The sequence below is a fragment of the Chelonia mydas genome, chromosome 2 (assembly GCF_015237465.2).
Source record: "Chelonia mydas isolate rCheMyd1 chromosome 2, rCheMyd1.pri.v2, whole genome shotgun sequence".
Taxonomy (NCBI): Eukaryota; Metazoa; Chordata; order Testudines; family Cheloniidae; genus Chelonia; species Chelonia mydas.
This window is the reverse complement of record NC_057850.1, coordinates 69,401,909-69,424,280: the sequence shown is the minus strand read 5'-3', so window position 1 is coordinate 69,424,280 and position 22,372 is coordinate 69,401,909. Positions and strand designations below refer to the sequence as shown.

Sequence of the window (22,372 nt, the reverse complement as noted above, 5' to 3'; positions counted from 1 at the left end):
AGGATCCAATGGATTAAGCAAAGGCCTATGAGCTGCAAACTCCCAAATTGTAATCCTGGCTCTGCCACTCATTCATTGTGTGGCCCCAGGGAAATCACATTAACATCTCTAGCTTTGTCTGTGCTGCGAACTATCCTTGCAACTTGCATTTGGTATGACTGAACCTGTGCAAGTTGCAACAGTGCAGTGCATCCATATTAGATACACTATTGTGGATGCAGGACTGACACATATCCCTATAGTTCACTCCGTGCAAGCATTTCAGGAGCGCTACGGTGGGACCTATCCCACAGGTCTGAACATAACCACTTGTAGTAGGTACATGGCTGATAGCAGTGAATTGAATAGATTTCTACAGTAAAATGATTGTGCTACATTCTATATTATACAATTTAATTGTTAGATAATACTAAATATAATTTGGTGTTAGGTTACTAGTCCTCACACATTAGTTCAATATTTTCAGTTGTATTTACCTAGGTGAGAGTCTGCACGTGCATCCCTTAGAGTTATGCTCCGACACTGCTCCTTGCAGCAAGATGTCTAGGGAGCCTCTGCAATTCCTTCCCTCCTGCCCAATTCATTAGTACCGTACCTAGTAATATATTTTGACATGCACCATTAATATGTGACTGGCAGTTATTGAAACTTTTTTTTTAATTAAAAAAAAAAAATCTCTAATCATGTATCTCTTATTTGCTACCTAGGTTCCAGAGAAGTGTGTTTGGAGGTCCATGGTAATGTTCCCTGCAGGAACTATACCACAGAGAGGGGAATCTGAAGATTTCTTAGGTGTGAAGAGGGTGGGTTAACAAGACTAATGATTTCACTATATCATTAGATAATGAATTACACCCTCTCACTGACTGCTATTAACTTCTCCCTGCTAGAGTTGACTTATCTCTGGATCCCATTAAGAACACTTCTGAAAAGCAAATACTTGTCTTTGGAGTGGTCCAACAGGAACCAAGTGAAATCAGAATGCAGCTAGAGTAAGGTGTTTTTTTTTTAAAGTTTCTCCTTGGTGTTTACACTCTTTCTATACTATTATATCCTTTGCTTTATTTAATGCACTGTTTACACAGTTCCATCCATCCATCCCCATAATTATTTTGCTTATTTCTGATCTCTTTTGACCTCTCAGCATCTGTCTAGTATTTATGAAGACTTCAAATAATATATCTGGCCTATCCAACCACCCATAATTTTAAAATGAATGCAGTTTCAACACAATCATCAAAGCCAAGGTCTCATTTGCTGATCTATGTTGGGTAACTCCAGTAGAACCACAATTTTGTGAACTCCGGTCTTATGAATGACTGGCTATATGATCCATTTTGCCCTTGACAGAAAAAAGAAACAAAACAAAATATAACAAAAGTGATGTTGATGAAGAACAAGTTGTCATCTCTTCAACTTCTGGTGCCTTAAATGCATTAAAAATCACTTTGTAGTGGTTTGAAGGACAAGAAGAAAGTGATGCAGTGCACCATACTGCAACTGATACATCATACCTGCTGTAATTCTGAGATGTTCAATCTTAAACCTTTGATTTTAGGAGCTCCTCAATCCCCTATTAGTTCGTAAAATAGGTATTCTTCTGTAAGCAGGAGACCAAGATCTCCTACTATTTTCCCTAGAGTATATACCTCCAGTGTTCTGAATATCATTCTAGCTCAAATAGTTTCTAGTGCCCGAGCCTGTTCCTAGTGATGCTAATGGCAAAACTCTTCTCCTTTCAGTGGGGAAGGGAAGAATGAAACCCTCAGTGTCAAACCTCTGAGAATAGCTGCTAATTAGTATGACTTCTGTATTTAGTTGAAAAGCCAGTATGACAGTCATTAAGTTGTAAAAAAAAATTTGCAATATTGTGAGCATGAAAAACATGTATAATCACTTTGGAGTCTTATTCTATTTAGAGATGGGATGAACAGATTGTGTACTGAAGCCTATGTGAAAAACTAAAGGAATGGCTTCAGATTCAGAATTTTTGTTTGCAGTTGACTCTTTCGTAATTTATAATAAAATGGAAAGGCCCATTTCAGATATATATATATAGATATATATATATATATTTTAAAAGCATCTTGTTTTCACATTTTATTTGTAGTCTTAAATTGGAAACAGGTAAAGTCTGAAAAGGCAGCAGCCATGCTTTTGGGGGGAATAATACTATTCTTAAACACAGGAAGGGAAATTATCATGTCTGGTTATCATTTTTTTCCAATTCTAATTATATGTCTGCCACAGTCTTTTTACATGGGCTACCCCCAAGTCTCTTATAGTGGTTAGAGAAAAACAATTCAGGGTTTTCTCCATGGTTCACCGTGACAGGCCTTTCAATATGACTGTCCTGGACCTTTTGTACCAACCACAATAGACCTTTTCTATTGGTTTGATTGACTCTTAAAATCGCTCTCAAAAATTACTTGTCTAAAAAAGGGAGGAGAATTTATCTAGTCTGTAACAATGGAAAATAATCTGGAAGACAGTAATGTGAGCCAGCAGACACACTGATTATCTTTGGAATAAAATGCATTGAAGCACACTGATATTCAACAGCGTAGCCATAAACCTTTAAAGAAAACCCTACAATGTTAAGATTTTATTTCTATATTTTGCTAATTTAATTTTGATAGAAGTATTCCAATCACCACTAATTTTTGTGATGTTATTTAACACTTTGTCAGGCCAATTTTCTTAGTTTTCTGTTTTCTCAGTCCATTACAATTGAATGGATGTCGGATAGGACGATCACTCTGCACTCAGCTTTAAAAAGAATTTAAAAAAAAAAAATAGAAACTTCAGTGTTCGGGTCTGTCAGGAAATTCCAAACTCTCAAACATGTACTGGTCTACAACTATAATACAAGTTCTGCCATGCATTAGTTAAACAGAGGGTAGATACATATTCTCTCACATAGCCTTGCCCGTACAGTCTCTGTACCTGCAGTACATTAATTGCAGTACAATAATTTGATCAAATCAAATCTTGATGAATTTGAGATGTGGATAGCTTGAACAATTCTTCTATTCATTTGAATGGAAGTTAGCATCCTAAGAAAATCTTATTTGACATCAAATATATTACCCGACAGGACTGTCAGAGCAGTGGTAGGTCATGTAAGGTACTTCACACACATTGAGTTCAAGACCTCAATAAGTGCACTTTACAATAGACTTACAAGGAATATCATTTAAGACCCAAACTAAGAAAGGTGGCTTATTTCAGTTGATGTCTCCCAAGATAATGGAAAAGGTTGGCTTCAGCCATCATCTAGCAGGAGAGGATACAACTTGGCATGCCTCTACTCTCCAGTCCTGTTCCTCTCTCCACAGTGTTATATATTACACCTCTCAGGGAATCAGCACTCTGTTGACCATGATTCTAAGTAATCTTATTATCAGAGAGCAGAAGCAGATGTCTCTCTAGGAAGCAGATGTCTCCCTGCCTTCCAGAAGTGCTTTGGAAATCTAAATAAATTTGTGTTTAGTGCTTAGATACTATGGGCCTAATTCTCCACTGCCTTTCACCTGCGGTTGTAATTAATATAAATGGAAAGTAAGTACAGTAAAATTCTACCAAATCAAAACAACAGCATTTTACACTGGCTTTGCACTGCTGTACACAACTACGGAAGTCAGACCTATACTACTGATCTATTTAAGAAAGGGTTTTCATTATTTTTAAAAATATGAAGATTTGTAATGCTGCTCTTATTGAAATGAATGACAACCCTGAACTACGTATAATGAAATGAAAAGCAGCAAATATAGGTGTGATGGGTTTGGTCACAGAGACCCCCTTGGAACTGCCACCTGATGTGCTGAGACTACCTCTGAGCCCATTTTCTCTGCCAGTTTGGGCCTCCAGAAACCTGCCTTCTTGAGCCAGACATGCCAGTCTGATCCAACACAGACCCAGGGTCTGAACCACGCACCCCTAAGCTGCAGACTTAAGTGAAAACAGCTTAAGAAGTGCTCCTGTCTCCAGCACTCAGATACCCAGTTCCCAATGCAAATAAATAAATCTGTTTTACTCTTATAAAGCTTATTCAGGGTAAACTCATAAATTTTTCACCCTCTAGTAATGCTGATAGAGAGATATGCACAGCTGTTCGCTCCCCCAGGTATTAATTGCTTACTCTGGGTTAATTAATAAACAAAAGTGACTTTACTAAGTATAACAAGTAGGATTTAAGTGGTTCTAAGTAATAACAGACAGAAAGAAGTAAGTTACCAAGCAAAATAAAACAAAAACATGCACATCTAGGCCTAATACTGTAGGAAACTGAATACAGGTAAATCTCACCCTCTGAGATGTTCCAGTAAGCTTCTTTCACACACTAGACTCCTTTCTAGTCTGGGCCCAATCCTTTCCCCTGGTACAGTCCTTGTTCCAGCTCAGGTGGTAGCTAGAGGATTTCTCATGTCTACAGCCCTCTTTGCTCTGTTCTACTCACTTTAATAGCTTTGGCACAAGATGGGAATCCTTTGTTTCTCTAAATGGAAAAGCACCAGGTTTAAGGTGGATTTCAGTACCAGGTGACATGGTCACACGTCCTGTGAGACCCCAAGCCCTCATTCTTCCTGGCCTGACTCACAGGAACGCTTGCAAATAAACAGAGCCATTTACAACCAATTGTCCTAGTTGATGGGAGCCATCAAGATTCCAAACCACCATTAATGGCCTCACACTTTGCATAATTACAATAGGACCTCAGAGTTATATTTCATATTTCTAGTTCCAGATACAAGAATGATACATTTATACAAATAGGATGACCACACTCAGTAGATTATAAGCTTTGTAATGATACCTTACAAGAGACCTTTTGCATGAAGCATATTCCAGTTACATTATATTCACACTCATTAGCATATTTTCATAAAATCATATGGAGTGCAATGTCACAATATGCATAGTAGATAGCTTTCAGAATTTAATCTCAGGTATTCCAAATATCAAAAATTTAGTCTTATCGCCTAGTTGGCTACCACATTTCATTTTATTTTTAGATAGAGCAATTTTTCTTCACAGACTATAAAAAAACGCTTGAACCTGCTTACAAGCATCATGAACTTAAAGGGAAGATGTAATCAACATTCCTTTATCTAGGTGAAGAACACTTTATTAAGTGACAGATTACTTTAGTTCATGCCTCATTTATTCTTTGCACATATTTCTGTTTAGATAATGAAAATAAATGTGGTGAGTTTCACTTTTGTTTCAAGTTTACTTGCTTATGTGTTCTTAAATGCTACAGTAATTGAGTTTCAAATATTGCAGGGAATATTTACATTTTAAAACAACTTATTTCCTTGAAATTTTATTTCTAATAATGTTACAGCATTTCTGTTGTTAAAAATGTAAATTTTGAACTAAGTTAAGTTGACAGTGTCCCTTTAAATACTTTTGAAGTTCCACTACAGAAGATGTATTAACTTCTAAGTTTTTGAATGACAATGTATAATACGTTTCTATATTACCCATATTGCACTAGGGATTTGTGTATTCTGCTCACAAGAGTCAGGGCAGTAAGTAGTGTTGTAGCTGTGTTGGTCCCAGGATATTAGAGAGACAAGGTGGATGAGGATTATTTATTGGACCAATTTCTCTTGGTGAAAGAGAAAAGCTTTCAAGCTACACGGAGCTCTTCATGTCTGTAAGCAGTAGCAGACAATTAACTAACTCAGTGAGAGGAACAATTAATAAAATGAGGAATATTTATACCCTTTTCTTATTTATTTCACTTTGTGGATGTGCATTTTAATGCTGATAGCACTTTTGAGAAAGCTGCAAAAAGATAAAATGGCCCATTTTAGAATAGGTGCATCTTCTTCCCTCTACTTGATATATTCAATGGCTAATGCAAATTAAGTTCTCCTAATTCTTTTTGATTCTTTCGTACAGTTTTGCAATATGGACTAAATGTGCTAACTGTATTGATGACATTTTCAGAGCAGGATATCTGAACAAATGCTAAAATAACGCTTTAATCAATTACAGTGATAAATTTACAAGAAATATATATTTGTTCTATTGTGGAATACATTGCCATTTTCTCTCAACACCTCTGAAACACTTATGGGCAAGTGTTCTCACTGCATGGGCAGTATTTAATCTCTGTAACAACATTTGGGATGGAAGGATCTGTCACTTTAAGAAAATAAAAGTAATTAAGAAGAAAGTAGCGGTGAGTCCCAGATCTAAAAATGTTGAATTACTTCCTTGTGTTTTGGTAAGTTTTTTGTGTGAGTATCTACAGTTTTGTAGAGTGATGGTTTATTAGGAAATAACATAACATTAAGGTAGCAAGTTCCATGGTCAAGATTAAAGAAATCCTAACATTAGGCTCATAATACCATATTAAAGTCTAGTCCTACAAGTAGTTATGGTAAGAGCAAATATGCAAGGATTAAAAATATCAAATGAAATCTGGCAGGAAAGCATGCAAATTGGCATGAGGTCTAAAATAAGAATATAAATGAAAATAGCAACAATAACATATTAAAACACATTAGAAATATAGGCTGTGTTCCTAGAATGGAATCTTCTAGCATGCAGATACCTTCGCATGCCTGTTGAGTTGAATTGACTTTAATGGGGCTATCCAAGGATTCATGCAATCCGGGCATGATGCTGGATCAGGGCCAGAGAAAGTTTAGAAATCATTTTTAAAATAATAAAGGCAAAGGTTAAAAATTAAGGCCTAGATCGTGGAAGTACTTCTGCATATGAGTTTATGTAGGTGAGTAGACTAGATCACTTGGTCGAGAAATGGTTCTCATTCTTTTTATTTCTAGTTTTAATCCACCATCTCCCATCACTGTTAATGAAACAGGCAATGCAGGCTCAAATTGGTGGGACTAGAGTTTCCGGCCTTATCATGATGGTTGTCACTTTATAACCCACCTCATGTCTCCTGGAAGCAATATAGCACTCTCGTTCCAGACAAAAAGGATGAGATAAAAGATCAGGACAAAGAGTGTGATCTATGAAGGTAGATAGGCACCTAAGAGCTATTTTAGTGCCACTGTGATCCACAAAACTCCTGCTTGGCTGCTGACCAGGGCTTTGTCAAGCCTGACTTAAACAACTTCTAAGGAAGGAGATTCCACCACCTCCCTAGATAACGCATACCAGTGTTTCACCACCCTCCTAGTGAAAAAGTTTTTCCTAATATCCAACCTAAACCTCCCCCACTGCAACTTGAGACCATTACTCCTTGTCCTGTCCTCTTCTACCACTGAGAATAGTCTAGAACCATCTTCTCTGGAACCACCTCTCAGGTAGTTGAAAGCAGCTATCAAATCCCCCCTCATTCTTCTCTTCTGCAGACTAAACAATCCCAGTTCCCTCAGCCTCTCATAAGTCATGTCTTCCAGTCCCCTAATCATTTTTGTTGCTGCTGAACATTTTCCAATTTTTCTACATCCTTCTTGTAGTGTGGGGCCCAAAACTCGACACAGTACTCCAGATGAGGCCTCATCAATGTGGAATAGAGGGGAACGATCACGCCCCTCGATCTGCTGGCAATGCCCCTACTTATACAACCCAAAATGCCACTGGCCTTCTTGGCAACAAGGGCACACTGTTGACTCATATCCAGCTTCTCATCCACTGTAACCCCTGGGTCCTTTTCTGCAGAACTGCTGCCTAGCCATTCGGTCCCTAGTCTGTAGCGGTGCATGGGATTCTTCTGTCCTAAGTGCAGGACTCTGCACTTGTCCTTGTTGAACCTCATCAGATTTCTTTTGGCCCAATCCTCTAATTTTTCTAGGTCCCTCTGTATCCTATCCCTACCCTCCAGCATATCCACCTCTCCTCCCAGTATAGTGTCGTCTGCAAACTTGCTGAGGGTGCAATCCACACCATCCTCCAGATCATTTATGAAGATATTGAACAAAACCGGCCCCAGGACCGACCCTTGGGACACTCCACTTGATACTGGCTGCCAACTAGACATGGAGCCATTGATCACTACCCGTTGAGCCCGACAATCTAGCCAGCTTTCTATCCACCTTATCGTCCATTCATCCAGCCCATACTTCTTTAACTTACTGGCAAGAATACTGTGGGAGACAGTCAAAAACTTTGCTAAAGTCAAGGAACAGCACGTCCACTGCTTTCCCCTCATCCACAGAGCTAGTTTTCTCATCATAGAAGGCAATTAGACTAGTCAGGCATGACTTGCCCTTGGTGACTCCACGCTGACTGTTCCTAATCACTTTCCTCTCCTCTAAGTGCTTCAGAATTGATTCCTTGAGGACCTGCTCCATGATTTTTCCAGGGACTGAGGTGAGGCTGACTGGCCTGTAGTTCCCAGGATCCTCTTTCTTCCCTTTTTTAAAGATGGGCACTACATTAGCCTTTTTCCAGTCGTCCTCGACCTCCCCCGATCGCCATGAGTTTTCAAAGATAATGGCCAATGGGCTCTGCAATCACATCCACCAACTCCTTTAGCACTCTCGGATGCAGCACATCCGGCCCCATGGACTTGTGCTCGTCCAGCTTTTCTAAATAGTCCCGAACCACTTCTTTCTTCACAGAGGGCTGAAAAACTTTAAACAAGAAACAAACATATATAAACTGTTTTCTGGTATGCAGAAAAATCCCCTAACCTTTATGTCATGTCTTTGGCACCTAATGTTCTGTTTCTAAGCCCTAGTCTATGCTATAGAGTTAGGCCAATGGCAGCTTATGCTGACCTAATTATAGAGAAGGCAGGAGGAACATTGTAGTGTACATGTTTTAAGTGGCTCGCTATGCCGACCTAATAAATTCACATTGGCAAGAGATATAGCAGTTAGTTTGATGGAGTTAGGGCAATGCAGCATCAGTGTAGACACTGCGTTGCTTACGTAGGCATAAGTGGCTTCCAAAAGGTGTGCCTCAGTGCCCCACTATAAACACTCTGGTCGCCATTTTGAACTCTGCTGCCAGGCGGGCAGATACCCAGGTGAACGCCCCTCCCCTGTTAAACCCCCAGGAAGTTTTAAACTTGCTCTTCCTGTTTGCTTGGTGTGGATAGCTCACATAGCAACTGCCCAGCTGAGCAGGCCCACTCCACGCAGCAAATGTGCTCCCTCCTGGAGTACACCTGAGGTGGTGGATCTCCTTAGTCCATCAGGAGAGGAGGCTGTAATGGCACAGCTGCGATCCAGCATTCAGAACCTTGACATCTACAGCCAGCATGCTCAGGGCATAGAGGAGAAGGGCTACAATAGGGACACGCAGCAGTTCTGCATAAAAATCAAGAAACCAAGTCAGGTGTACCAGAAGGTCAGGGAGGCAAATAGTTGCTCTGGTGCAGAGCTGCAGATATGGTGCTTCTACAAGGAGCTGCATGCCATCCTCAGCAGCAACCCCACCTCCACCATTAAGAGCCCTGTGGATACTTTAGGGGACGTGGAGTCATAGGTCACTGGAGTGAACCCTGAGGATGAGGTGCTGGATAAGGAAGAGGATGTGGGACAGACAACAGGGGAATCGGGTGGCATGAGTAGTTTGTGTGCACCAGGATGTCCTCTGAATCCTCCATAGAGATCTCTAGGAAACTTTTCTGGAGGCAGTCTTCAATCCTCTGCCAAAGGTTTCTTGGGAGGGCTGCCTTGGGTCTTCCCCTGTGGTAGGACACTTTGTCATGCCACTGGGCAATTACTTCAGCAGGCACCATTGCAGCACACAGACTTGGCTAGATGCATGCAGGAGCTACTCTCTTGCAGCCTCTGTTACCCTGAGGAGTAAGATATCAGCTACAATCACTACCTCCTGTAGAAAATGGGGCCAGTATCCAGTACAATAACCCTATCCAGTTGTACTGATATCCCCTGCTACCCCCCACCCCTTATTGTCCCAACTTGCCTGCTCCCCATCGGGCTACACTCACCACGGCAGGGGCTGCCGCTATGCTCTGAGAGTCCCAAAGGAAAGTGAGAACGTTGAGCTTGTAACTTTTGTGGACCAAGGGGAGTACATGCACTGACAATAGTACCTCTGTCCATTTTTTCCTTAGCAGCTGCAAATGTGGCCTTGAGAGTCTCTTCATCCACACTGGCAGAGTGGCAGGGGGAGAAAGAAGAGGACAAGGGAAGACATGTTCCAGGAGGTCCTGCAAGCCTCTGGTGCTTCAGGTTGTACAGAGGGATAGTGAGGACAGGAGAAACAGGCAGCAAGAGATAACCCTGCTCAGGGAACAAACAGACATACTGCAGTCTCTGATTGAATTTCAGGGTGAATGCATCCATGCTCGCCTCCACCCACAGCCCATAGAGAACTGCATTCTAGGATTTCCCTACCCTCCCTCCTCACCATACTCCATGTATTTTCCGGGGCTGCAGCCGTACCCCAGGCACTCCACCCTGGTGGAGATTACAGATGACAGCTGCACATACACCCAGCTGGCAGAGCCTGGTTGGTGTATGTCCTTGTGAATTCCCTGTTCCTTCCTCTTAAAAAATACTTTCCCCTGTATGTATGAAGTTTGCCTCAACATTCCATAGGTATGTTTGCATGAGCGTGGAATAAAAACCCACTTATGGAGACTGAATTTATCTTTATTATTCTCCAACCAATAGGGGCTGCTGTTAACATTCAGAGAAAATAGCCATAGGAGCATTTGCATTGTTATAGTAGTGCATACACAGCAATCATTACAAGGTTCATAATATGGTATAAAAAAATCCCCCACCAGGCTCAGCACATTAAAGCAACACACATTACCTGTGGCTCATTGTTAAAATGCTCCTTCAAAGCCTCACTGAGCCAAATAGCTTCCTGTGGAGCTCTTCTTATAGCCCTGCTATTTGGCTGCTTCAAAGCAGCAGACAGACAGCCCATCCACCTCTGTGCGCCACCCCCGGGGAAAACTTCTCTCCCTTTCCTTCACAGATATAATGAAGCACACAGCAGGTAACTATGACCATGGGGATAGTGTCCTCACTGAGGTCTAACCTCCTGAGTAGACCGTGCCAGCAGCCCTTCAAACGGCCAAAGTCACATTCAACAGTCATTCTGCACCTGCTGAGCCTGTTGAAGCGCTCCTTGCTGCTGTCAAGGTAGCTGGTGTACAGCTTCATTAGCCACGTGAGTAAGGGGTAGGCTGGGTGTCTCAGGATCTCGACTGGCATTTCCACATCACCAACGGTAATCCTGTGGTCTGGAAAGAAAATCCCTGCTTGCAGCTTTCTGGTCAAGCCAGTGTTTCTAAAGATACATGTGTCATGCACCTTCTCTAAACCAGCCTGCATCAAGGTCGGTGAAACAACCACAGTGATCCACCAGCACTTGAAATACTATAGAAAAGTAGCCCTTCCCGTTGATGTACTCTGTGGCAAGGTGGTCTAGTGCCAAAATAGGTATGTGTGCGCCATCTATTGCTCCATCACAGTTCGGGAACCCCATTGCTGCAAAACCATCCACTCTTTCCCACATATTGCCCAGAGTCACAGTTCTTCATAGCAGGAGGAGATCAATGGCTCTGAGCACTTACATCACAACAAACCTCTCAGTGGATTTCCCAATTCCAGACTGATATGTGACTGATCGGTAGCAGTCTGGTATTGGTAGTTTTCACACAGCGACCACCACTCTTTTCTCCAGTCAGAGTACAGCTTTCATTGTGGCATCACTGCACCAGAGGGCTGGGTGAACTCTTCACATAGCTCAAGAAAAGTGGCTTTGTGCATCCGAAAGTTCTGCAGCCACTGCTTTAGAGGGGTAGCCATGTTAGTCTTGATCCACAAAAACAACGAGGAGTCTGGTGGCACCTGAAAGACTGACAGATTTATTTGGGCATAAGCTTTTGTGGGTAAAAAAACCACTTCAGATGCATGGAGTGAAAATTACAGATGCAAGCATAAACATACTGCACATGAAGAGAAGGGAGTTACCTTACAAGTGGAGAACCAGTGTTGACAGGGCCAATTCAGTCAGGGTGGATGTGGTCCTCTCCCAATAATACCAAGAGAGGGAAAATTGTTTTTGTAGTGAGCCAGCCACTCCCAGTCCCTATTCAAGACCAAATTAATGGTGTTAAATTTGCAAATGAATTGTAGCTCTGCAGTTTCTCTTTCAAGTCTGTTTTTGAAGTTTTTGTTGTTGAAGAATGGCTACTTTTAAATCTGTTATAGAAAGTCCAGGGAGATTGACTGGCTTTTGTATGTTACCAATCCTGATGTCTGATTTGTGTGCATTTATTCTTTTATGTAGAGACTGTCCTGTTTGGCCAATGTACATGGCAGAGGGGCATTGCTGGCACATGATGGCATATATCACATTGGTAGATGTGCAGGTGAATGAGCCCCTGATGGTGTGGCTCATGTGGCTGGGTCCTCTGATGGTGTTGCTAGAGTAGATATGGGGACAGAGTAGGCAATGGGGTGTGTTACAGGGATTGGTTCCTGGGTTTGTGTTATAGAATATCAGGGTTGGAAGGGACCTCAGGAGGTCATCTAGTCCAACCCCCTGCGCAAAGAAGGACCAATCCCCAAATAAATCATCCCAGCCAGGGCTTTGTGAAGCCTGACCTTAAAAACCTCAAAGGAAGGAAATTCTACCACCTCCCTAGGTAACACATTCCAGTGCTTCACCACCCTCCTAGTGAAAAAGTTTTTCCTAATATCCAACCTAAACCTCCCCCACTGCAACTTGAGACCATTACTCCTTGTTCTGTCATCTAGTACCACTGAGAACGGTCTAGATCCATCCTCTTTGGAACCCCCTTTCAGGTAATTGAAAGCAGCTATCAAATCCCCCCTCATTCTTCTCTTCCGCAGACTAAACAATCCCAATTCCCTCAGCCTCTCCTCATAAGTCATGTGTTCCAGTCCCCTAATCATTTTTGTTGTCCTCCGCTGGATGTTTTCCAATTTTTCCACATCCTTCTTGTAGTATGGGGCCCAAAACTGGACAGTACTCCAGGTGTGGCCTCACCAATGTGGAATAGAGGGGAACGATCACGTCCTTCGATCTGCTGGCAATGCCCCTACTTATACAGCCCAAAATGCCATGGGCCTTCTTGGCAACAAGGGCACACTGTTGACTCATATCCAGCTTCTCATCCACTGTAACCCCTGGGTCCTTTTCTGCAGAACTGCTGCCTAGCCATTCGGTCCCTAGTCTGTAGCGGTGCATGGGATTCTTCCATCCTAAGTGCAGGACTCTGCACTGTCCTTGTTGAACCTCATCAGATTTCTTTTGGCCCAATCCTCTAATTTGTCTAGGTCCCTCTCTATCCTATCCCTACCCTCCAGCGTGTCATCTGCAAACTTGCTGAGGTTGCAATCCATGCCATCCTCCAGATCATTAGTTGCTGTATTTGCTTCAGGTTGGGGTGCTGTCTATAAGCGAGGACTGGCCTGCCTCTCAAGGTCTGTGAGAGTGAGGGATTGTTTTCCAGGCTAGGTTATAGATCCTGGATGATGTCCTGAAGAGGTTTTAGCTGGGGGCCATACATGATGGCAAGTGGTGTTCTGTTATTTTCCTTGTTAGGCCTGTCCTGTAGTAGGTGACTTCTGGGTACCCATCTTGCTCTGTCAATCTGTTTCCTCACTTCCCCAGGTGGGTGTTGTAGTTTTAAGAATGCTTGATAAAGATCTTGTAGGTGTTTCTCTGTCTGAGGGACTGGAGGAAATGTGGTTGTATCTTAGGGCTTGGCTGTAGACAATGGATCATGTGATCTGTCCTGGATCGAAGCTGGAGGCATGTAGGTAAGTATAGCAGTCAGTAGGTTTCCAGTATAGGGTGGTGTTTATGTGACCATCACTTATTTGCACTGTAGTGTCCAGGAAGTGGATCTCTTGTGTGGACTGGTCCAGGTTGAGGTTGATGGTGGGGTGGAAATTGTTGAAATCCAGGTGGAATTCTTCAAGGGCCTCCTTCCCATGGGTCCATATGATGAAGATGTCATCAATGTAGTGCAAGTAGAGGAGGGGCGCTAGGGGACAAGAGCTGACGAAGTGTTGTTCTAAGTCATCCATAAAAATGTTGGCATACTGTGGAGCGATGTGGGTACCCATAGCAGTGCCACTGACTTGACGGTAGCATAGGGTCTGAGGAGAGAGTTACTGCTTGTCATCCCACACCTGTATAATCATGCGATCCCACCATTCAGTGATTGTTTCTTGGGCCCAGAACTGGCAGTCCATCCTGTGCAGCTGCTCCGTGAACGCCAAAAGCAATCTTGAATTGTTTCTTTCCATGGCATGCAGCAAGGCAGATACCCAGGCAACAACAGACTCGCAGCTCAGGAAATACTGCAGGATGAGGCATGTTGTGTTCTTAATGCTAAGCACAATACTGAAGAGCAGTGCAGGATCCATGCTTTCTGACAGAGATGGCAGGTACACAGGTTACTGGGGCTTTTGAAAAGTGGTGCAAAACGTACTAGGATGCCCATGGGATGGAGAAAACTGCATCATGAGATGCTGAACCTGCCCCCATGAGGCATTGCAAACCCTTCCCTGGGTTAGATGGTGGCAAGTTGCACAGTGGGATAGATACCCACGGTGCACTGCTCTCTGTGTTGATGCAATAGCTGCTACTGTGGATGCACTCCACTGACACAAGAAGTGTAGCGTGGACATGCAAAAGCGGTTTAACTACAGCAGTATCTGTACGTCAATGTAACTTAAATTGACTTAACTTTGTAGTGTAGATACTCACTACAGTGACAGGAGGGATTCTCCCACAGCTGTAGTTAATCCAGCTCCCTGAGAGGCAGTAGCTAGGCTGATGGAAGAACTCTTCCCTTGACCTAGCACTGTTCATACCAGGTGTTAGATCAGCTTAACTATGCTGCTCAGGAGTGTGGATTTTTCACATCCATTAGTAACGTAGCTTGGTCAATTTAAGTTCTTCGTGTAGACCTGGTCTTCCTCTCTTTGCTCTTCTTTTTTCTTAGAAGTGTCTGTTTCTCCAGACTTTCTCAATCTCGCTAGCTTTCCTTCACCTCTCACACGCCTACTTTGGTATCATTTTGTGTTTCTGTTTCATTCTCAGTTAATAAGAATTATAATACTTATATTTAGTTCCTTAAATCTATTTCTTAATCCCTTTCCCTCTCATTCTCTTGCCTTGTTTGATGTAGATGCTTTACTATTTCAGTAAGCTCCTATATCTAATTTTCTATTGCTTTATGTTTTTCTTCTCTCTAGCTAGTGCCCTGTTTGTATCTCTCTTTTCCAACTGATTTCAAGTCTCTTTGCCCTCTGTCCATTTGGTTTTCCTCTTTCTGGATTAGATTTGGTGTGTGGCCCAGGGTTGTGGGGAAGTGCTGTGAGAATCTGCATCTCTTGCTTCCTTGCTCAAGCGCCAGTTATGATTGCAGTCCCCATGTCAGGAAAGTCAAGTGTGTCCTCTGTGTGCCCCCTGAAGTATAGATCACTCCTGGCAGGAAATGGATGGGGCATGCGCCTATTCCAAGCTGGAAGGAGTACACAGGAACTCCTCACTTAACATTGTAGTTATGTTCCTGAAAAATGAGACTTTAAGCGAAACGATGTTAAGCAAATCCAATTTCCCCATAAGAATGAATGTAAATTGAGGGGGTAGGTTCCAGGGAAATATTTTTCACCAGTCAAAAGACTATATATCTACATTATATATATATATATATATATAATCTACATATTGTGACAAAGTTCCTCCTCTGCCTTGGTGGATCCTGCACTTATTGGCGGATTTGCTCACTTCAGAGGTTCACGGAAGCCCTCAGTTTGGCCACTTTTGTGGCTCAAATCTGCCATTCACTCAGTTAGCTTCATCACTGGCCAGCATGGGGAAAAAAAGAAGAACAATCCCCGCAGTCTCTGCTGATCCACCTAGTGGATCGGGGAACAGGCCAGAGACCCCTCCCCTCTGGTGGAACCCACAGTCCAGTTCAACTCCTCTGGTATCAAGTAGGGAGTTGGGCGGAGGCAGGGATGGGGGGAACCCGGGCCTGCCCTCTACTCCGGGTTCCAGCCCATGGCCCCGTGGATTGCAGCTGTCTACACTGGCTCCTGTAACAGCTGTGTGACAGCTACAACTCCCTGGGCTACTTCCCCATGGCCTCCTCCCAATACCTTCGTTATTCTCACCACAGGACCTCCCTCCTGATGTCTGATAATGCTTGTACTTCTCAGTCTTCCAGTAGTACGCCTTCTCACTCTCAGCTTCTTGCGCCTCTTGCGCCCAGCTCCTTGCACGCACGCCACAAACTGAAGTGAGCTCCTTTTTAAAACCCAGGTGCTCTGATTAGCCTGCCTTAATTGATTCTAGCAGCTTCTTGATTGGCTGCAGGTGTTCTCATCAGCCTGTCTGCTTTAATTGTTTCCAGAAAGTTCCTGATTGTTCTGGAACCTTCCCTGTTACCTTACCCAGGGAAAAGGGACCTACTTAACCTGGAGCTAATATATCTGCCTTCTATCACTCTCCTGTAGCCTGGCCTGACCCTGTCACTATATATATATATATATATATATATATATATATATATACACACACACACATACATATGTACATATATACATTCACACATGACCCCCCACCCACCCACCCACACTATAAGTTTTAAAACAATTTAATACTGGTACACACAATGGTGTATTAACACCTAGGCTAACAAGGCCTAGGCCTAGGGCAGCAGATTTGCAGGGGCGGCAAATTTATAATAGCAGCCAGAGGCTGCTTCCCTCGGCACCGGTTCGCGCCCTCTGCCCCCACCCCAACTCCACCCATTCCCCACCCCGTCACTGCCCCTATTGGTCCCCTTCCCCAAATCCCCGCCCTGGCCCCGCCTCCTCTCCTGAGTGTGCCACATTCCCCCCTCTTCCCCCTCCTTCACAAAGCTGTTTCGCTCACAAGCACTGGCAGGGAGCGGGGAGAAGCAGGACCCGGCCGCGCGCTCAGGGGAGGAGGCAGAGGTGGAGCGGAGGTGAGCTGAGGGCGGCAATTATTTCAGGGCCTAGGGGCGGCAAGATCTTTAATCCATCACTGGGTAAACAGCAATGATGATTGTGAAGCTTGGTTGAGGTGGTGAAGTCAGTGGGTGGGATATTTCTCAGGGAATGCCTTACTGCTAAATGATGAACTAGCCTTCAAGGGTTAACTCGTTGTTAATGTAGCCTCACACTCTACAAGGCAGAAGGAATAAAGGGAGGGGAGACAGCATAACAGACAGACACACATGGGTGTGTGTGTGGTGCATTTCCCCTGTAAGTACGCTGATCCCTGTCTTAAGTACATTGCCTTGTTAATTAGATCAGCAAGCTGAGAACCACCTCAGTGGCTGCCTTTGGGACTGTCGTGTGTCCCCCCGCTCTATGGAAGATGGGATAAGCGGGGTGCAGGAGCAGGGGGGAGGGAGACACCCTGACATTAGCTCCCCCCCCAGAAGCAGGAGGCTCAGGGAGCAGCTCCAAGGCAGAAGGCAGAAGCAGCACATGGCAGTGGGGGAGGGACAGCTGAACTGACGGCAGTTGATAGCCTGCTGGGCAGCTGCTGCACAGGGAAATTAGGGGAGCGGGGAGCTCCTAGGGCTAGGGGGGCGGCCGGTCCACACTAGTTCCAAGCCCCCCACCAGCTAGCTCCACCAGGCTGCTCTTCCTGCAAGCAGTGGACAAAGCAGGCGACTGCCAAACGACGTTAGAAGGGAGCTGTCAAGGTTCCTTCCCACTCTGAACTCTAGGGTACAGATGTGGGGACCTGCATGAAAACCTCCTAAGCTTACTTTTACCAGCTTAGGTTAAAACTTCCAAGGTACAAACTATTTTACCTTTTTCCCCTTGGACTTTATCACTGCCACCAAACGTTTAACAAGTATATAATTGGGAAAGAGCCCGTTTGGAAATGTCTTTCCCCCCAAAATCCTCCCAACCGTTACATCCCCTTTCCTGGGGAAGTCTTGGTAAAAATCCTCACCAATTTGCATAGGTGAACACAGACCCAAACCCTTGGATCTTAAGAACAATGAAAAAGCAATCAGATTCTTAAAAGAAGAATTTTAATAGAAGAAAAAATAAAAAGAATCACCTCTGTAAAATCAGGATGGTAAATACCTTACAGGGTAATTAGATTCAAAACAGAGAATCCCTCTAGGCAAAACCTTAAGTTACAAAAAGACACAAACAGGAATCTACATCCCATTCAGCACACCTTATTTTCTCAGCCATTTAAAGGAATCAGAATCTAACACATATCTAGCTAGCTTACTTACTAAGTTCTAAGACTCCATTCCTGTTCTGTCCCCGGCAAAAGCATCACACAGACAGAGATGCTATGTTTCTCCCTCCCCCCAGCTTTTGAAAGTATCTTGTCTCCTCATTGGTCATTTTGGTCAGGTGCCAGCGAGGTTATCCTTGCTTCTTAACCCTTTACAGGTGAAAGGGTTTTTCCTCTGGCCAGGAGGGATTTTAAAGGTGTTTACCCTTCCCTTTATATTTATGACAGGAGCATTGCACAGCTCTAAACGAGCATGTTCCCTAATTGATCAGCAACAAAACAATGTTAACCAAGACAACTTTAAGTGAGGAATTCCTGTACAGGACCATATTAAAGCGTGGTGCAGCAGCCTGTGTAGCTGGGACCTCAGAAAGAGAAGTTCTGCACTGCATTACTCAGAGTGGTGCCACAATCTAGCCCTAGGTGTACTGTCTTACATGCTTTGCCAGGGTCATACCCATGGTCCACCCAGGCAAATATCTTGTCTGACAGTGGCCAGTACCAGATGCTACAGAGGAAAATGAAAGGAATACTGGAGCACTGGAATGACCTGCGTACAGGGGCATTTTCTTCCTAACTCTAGGCAGTAAATTGCTGGCTTATGCCCTGAAAAATTTTTATATCCTTAACTTTTTTTAAAAAACCAGGTGCCATTCAAATGTGGATGTCATTGCTCATAAGAATGCTCACTGATGTACAGTGGCAATGAGTTCAACTGCTTAGTAGTTTAAAAAATTCTTTTGACCATTTTAACTTTGTTGCTTTTCAATTTCATTGGATGTCCCTTTAGCCTTGTACAAGAATAAGTGCCAAAGCTCATGCCCTTGTATTGGCTACAATGTCTGATGTAATCCCAGCTCGCCAGGTGCTAGGGCCTTAGGTGTGGCCTACAGTGCCTATGCCTTCCTGCAGCCCTGACCACTCTCTCTCAGGGCATTTCCACCCCCAAATCTCTCCTTGATTACTTCCATCTCATCAATTTCACCTTACATACAAATGCTTGTTTAAAAACAGCTCTTTACAGTGCTGAGGGAGTTGGCTGATGTGATTGCAGAGTCATTAGCCATTATCTTTGAAAATCCGTGGCGATTGGGAGAGGTCCTGGACGTTTGGAAAAAGGCAAATATAGTGCCCATATTTAAAAAAGAGAAGAAAGAGAACCCGGGGAACTACAGATTGGTCAGCCTCACTTCAGTCCCCAGCAAAATCATTTGTAATGCATTCTATTTTCACGGACTCACTGAATAAAAGTGATCACTCTTTTCCTCTGCCTTGCTTTTAAGCAGTTGATTTAACTCAATTTGTTATCTACTTTGGATAAGTATAATAAAATTTAGAAAGCAGCAATGCAATGACTTTTCTAAATCTAGGCTATTATCTCATATCTTACCCATTAACTACAAACTACAAGCATAATGCATTATTTCAACCTAAAATAAATGATACTTTTCTATTTGTAACTGACAGTGGTCAACATGATTTGTTTACATCCTTCCTGGATCAAAATAATATGCTTGTGCTAAAAATGTATGACATTTATTTCTATTAGAAACAGCATAACCCATGGAACCGAGCAAAATTATATTGTCAATAATTATTGCTCTGAGGTCAAGCAGTTTATGAGCCTGCCTTAATGATTCATTGTTTAAAGGAAGCTACTGTGTTTGCATTTTAAGCAAATAATTAACATTTAGATTCTGAAATGAAGGTAAGTGCTGCAGATTGATCAATATTCAGTATGCATTATTTTTTGATCAGACACTGAATAAGATTTATAGTGCAGTTAATATGTGTGTTTGATGTGACAACATTATTTGTAGCGCCTTTCTCCCCAATACTGGCGGATAATCTCAACCACAGTAATTATCGGAAACTGGATGATCTAATGGTCTGCATGTAATTTGTGGATTAAAGCCCCCCAAAGCAACTGGTTTGCTAAAAATAAAGTTTCAACAGGAAAGGTTTGCCAGTTAACAGCAGCAAAGCCAGCATTAAGTCAATTGTTTTTTCTTTCCATAATTATGACATTGTACTGGATAATCAATATTGTCATTTTGTGGCATATATTCCTCCCTTTTATCTTCCTTTGTAATAAACATGTTACTAAAACTTTTCTGATAAGACCACCACTTATAAAAGTAAAAAAACCTTAGGTCTTAATTTACAGCACTTTGTTTCTTGATTGAAGATGTAGTTCAAACAGTCATTAGTTGGGGAGTGGTGATGGGTGTCTCTTTTTAAGGAAGTTCCTGGAGCCCTTCTCTAAGTTTCATCATCAGTACAACTAACCAATGGATGCTGTTTTGTTACTGCTTGGTACATGGAATTATACCCCAACACTGTATTACTGCTGACATTTTTGTATCAGAACTGCAATTACTTAGCCTGAAGCAGATCTTCAGCTGGTGGAGCAATGAAAATTTACACTAGCTAAGGATCTACTGCTGTATGCTTTCTCAAAGCAAAAAGAAAAAAAAAATCAGGAGACACACATACATGATACTAATTTGTTGCAAAGCTTGTCTTAGTTTTGTTTCTGATGACTTTAGTATTTGGGGGTGAATAAGAAGCTAACTGTACATGACCTTTCCCGAACAGCTTAATGTCCCTAAACGTAAGCCTTTTATATTTACATAGCAATTTATTAAATGCACTCAATTATGCTCAACCTGGAGTTTATTGATCTTTTACCAAGAAATTGTTCCCCAAAAGGGAAAGAAGCAGACATTATTTTTATTTTTAATTATTTTTGTAAAGATATAGATAGAGCTATCACATTTTGCTTATTACAGTACTAGATGTATCACACTTGGGAACTTTGTGAGTAACTGGAGAAGGGAAAGTTTGACTCTGCTGGATTCTATCAAATGACTCCTGCTTAATCTTCAGCATACAGGCTGCCTTAGAGGGGCCCAGGTAGTCACACTTTTCAGCCAGCACCAAGTTCTCACAATTTTTCAAAGACTGGCAAGTATTGTACCTGTGACTGACAGGTTTTATGCATTGTCTGGATGATGTTCTTACTGTGACCTGCTTAGCCACAACAATATATGCAATCTGATGGCCAAGGTCAAGACAGTTCATGACAATGAAGCTTCATAAATGTGTTCGAACCAAGTAAGAAACTCAGTATCTGGGATATCTCCATGGAACTGGACTGTGTAGTCACAGGTGGAAGAGGCTCTATGAATCATATGAGGCCAAAAAGATCCCTGCTGTTCCAAGGGCCTACACCTCACCCAACTAACCAGACAGAAAGCCTTTCGCAGTCGGAACCAGGCTGTAACAGAAAGTACATTCCCTTACTACTGTCTCCTGCTTGGAAAGTTGTGCTTTAATTCCAGCTTCTGGCTTTGCAAAACTTATAGTAGATGGAGGGTCAAAAAGATGAGTGAAGCGGCTGTTGGCAAGCAAGAAATGGGCACGAGACCAGGAGAGAAGGTAGGTCATTTGTATATGGAAGAAGAGGCTGGATGGAATCTCACATACTACAGTAGGCAAATTTATAAAAGTTAAAATGGAGAAGACCTGTAGAACTGGAATTAACATTAGAATCACTCTGGAACTAGAACGACCTTGTTACATATACTTACTTCACATGCGTATGAGAGATTTCCTGAACCAAAAGAAATCAGCATATAGACTTCCCTGCAGTTTTTGCCTATGGAAAAAATAACAAAACAGCTAGCAAGGCAAAAAAGTGGAATAAAAAAGGAGGCTAAACACAACATACCTAAGGATTCTGGTACTGCCAAGCAGGGACCACTCCTGGGAAGTACTGAACGTCTTCAACTCCCTTTGACTTAAAAAAATAGTTAATGAGAGTTGAGGTCACCGCTGAGTGCTTCACAGGTATAGGCCCACACAACGGTTTTACATTTGGCAGTTTGAGGTAGGAATTACTGCAGGATATTATTGCAAGCTAGCAACTATTCTGATTAGTATAATTTAAAGTATGCCACATTTAATAAAGCTACTTTTAAAAGGTCAGATCTGATCATCTTCTCTTAATTAGGAATCTTTTGTAAAAGTGATACCACAGGCTGTTGTACGGATAAGCAGGTTTATTGCAGTGTTGTTGCAGCTGTATTGACTCCAGGGTATGAGAGAGACAAGGGTAGGTAAAGCAATATCTTTTACTGGACCAACTTCTGTTGGTGGCTGTCAT

The 22,372-nt window shown here is 42.6% G+C and overlaps 1 long non-coding RNA gene across 12 annotated transcripts in view; it reads left to right on the top strand.

Annotated features, from left to right (window-relative positions):
* Positions 1-22,372, top strand: part of LOC114019268 — a 97,874-nt gene that overhangs the window by 3,382 nt on the left and 72,120 nt on the right. For 6 of the 12 annotated variants that reach the window (XR_006288538.1, XR_006288537.1, XR_006288536.1 and 3 more), the window contains exon 2: positions 708-1,799. This is a non-coding gene — a long non-coding RNA (uncharacterized LOC114019268). The remainder of the gene's footprint in view (positions 1-707; positions 1,800-22,372) is intronic. The other 6 variants (XR_006288544.1, XR_006288545.1, XR_006288539.1 and 3 more) reach the window with 3 other exon arrangements.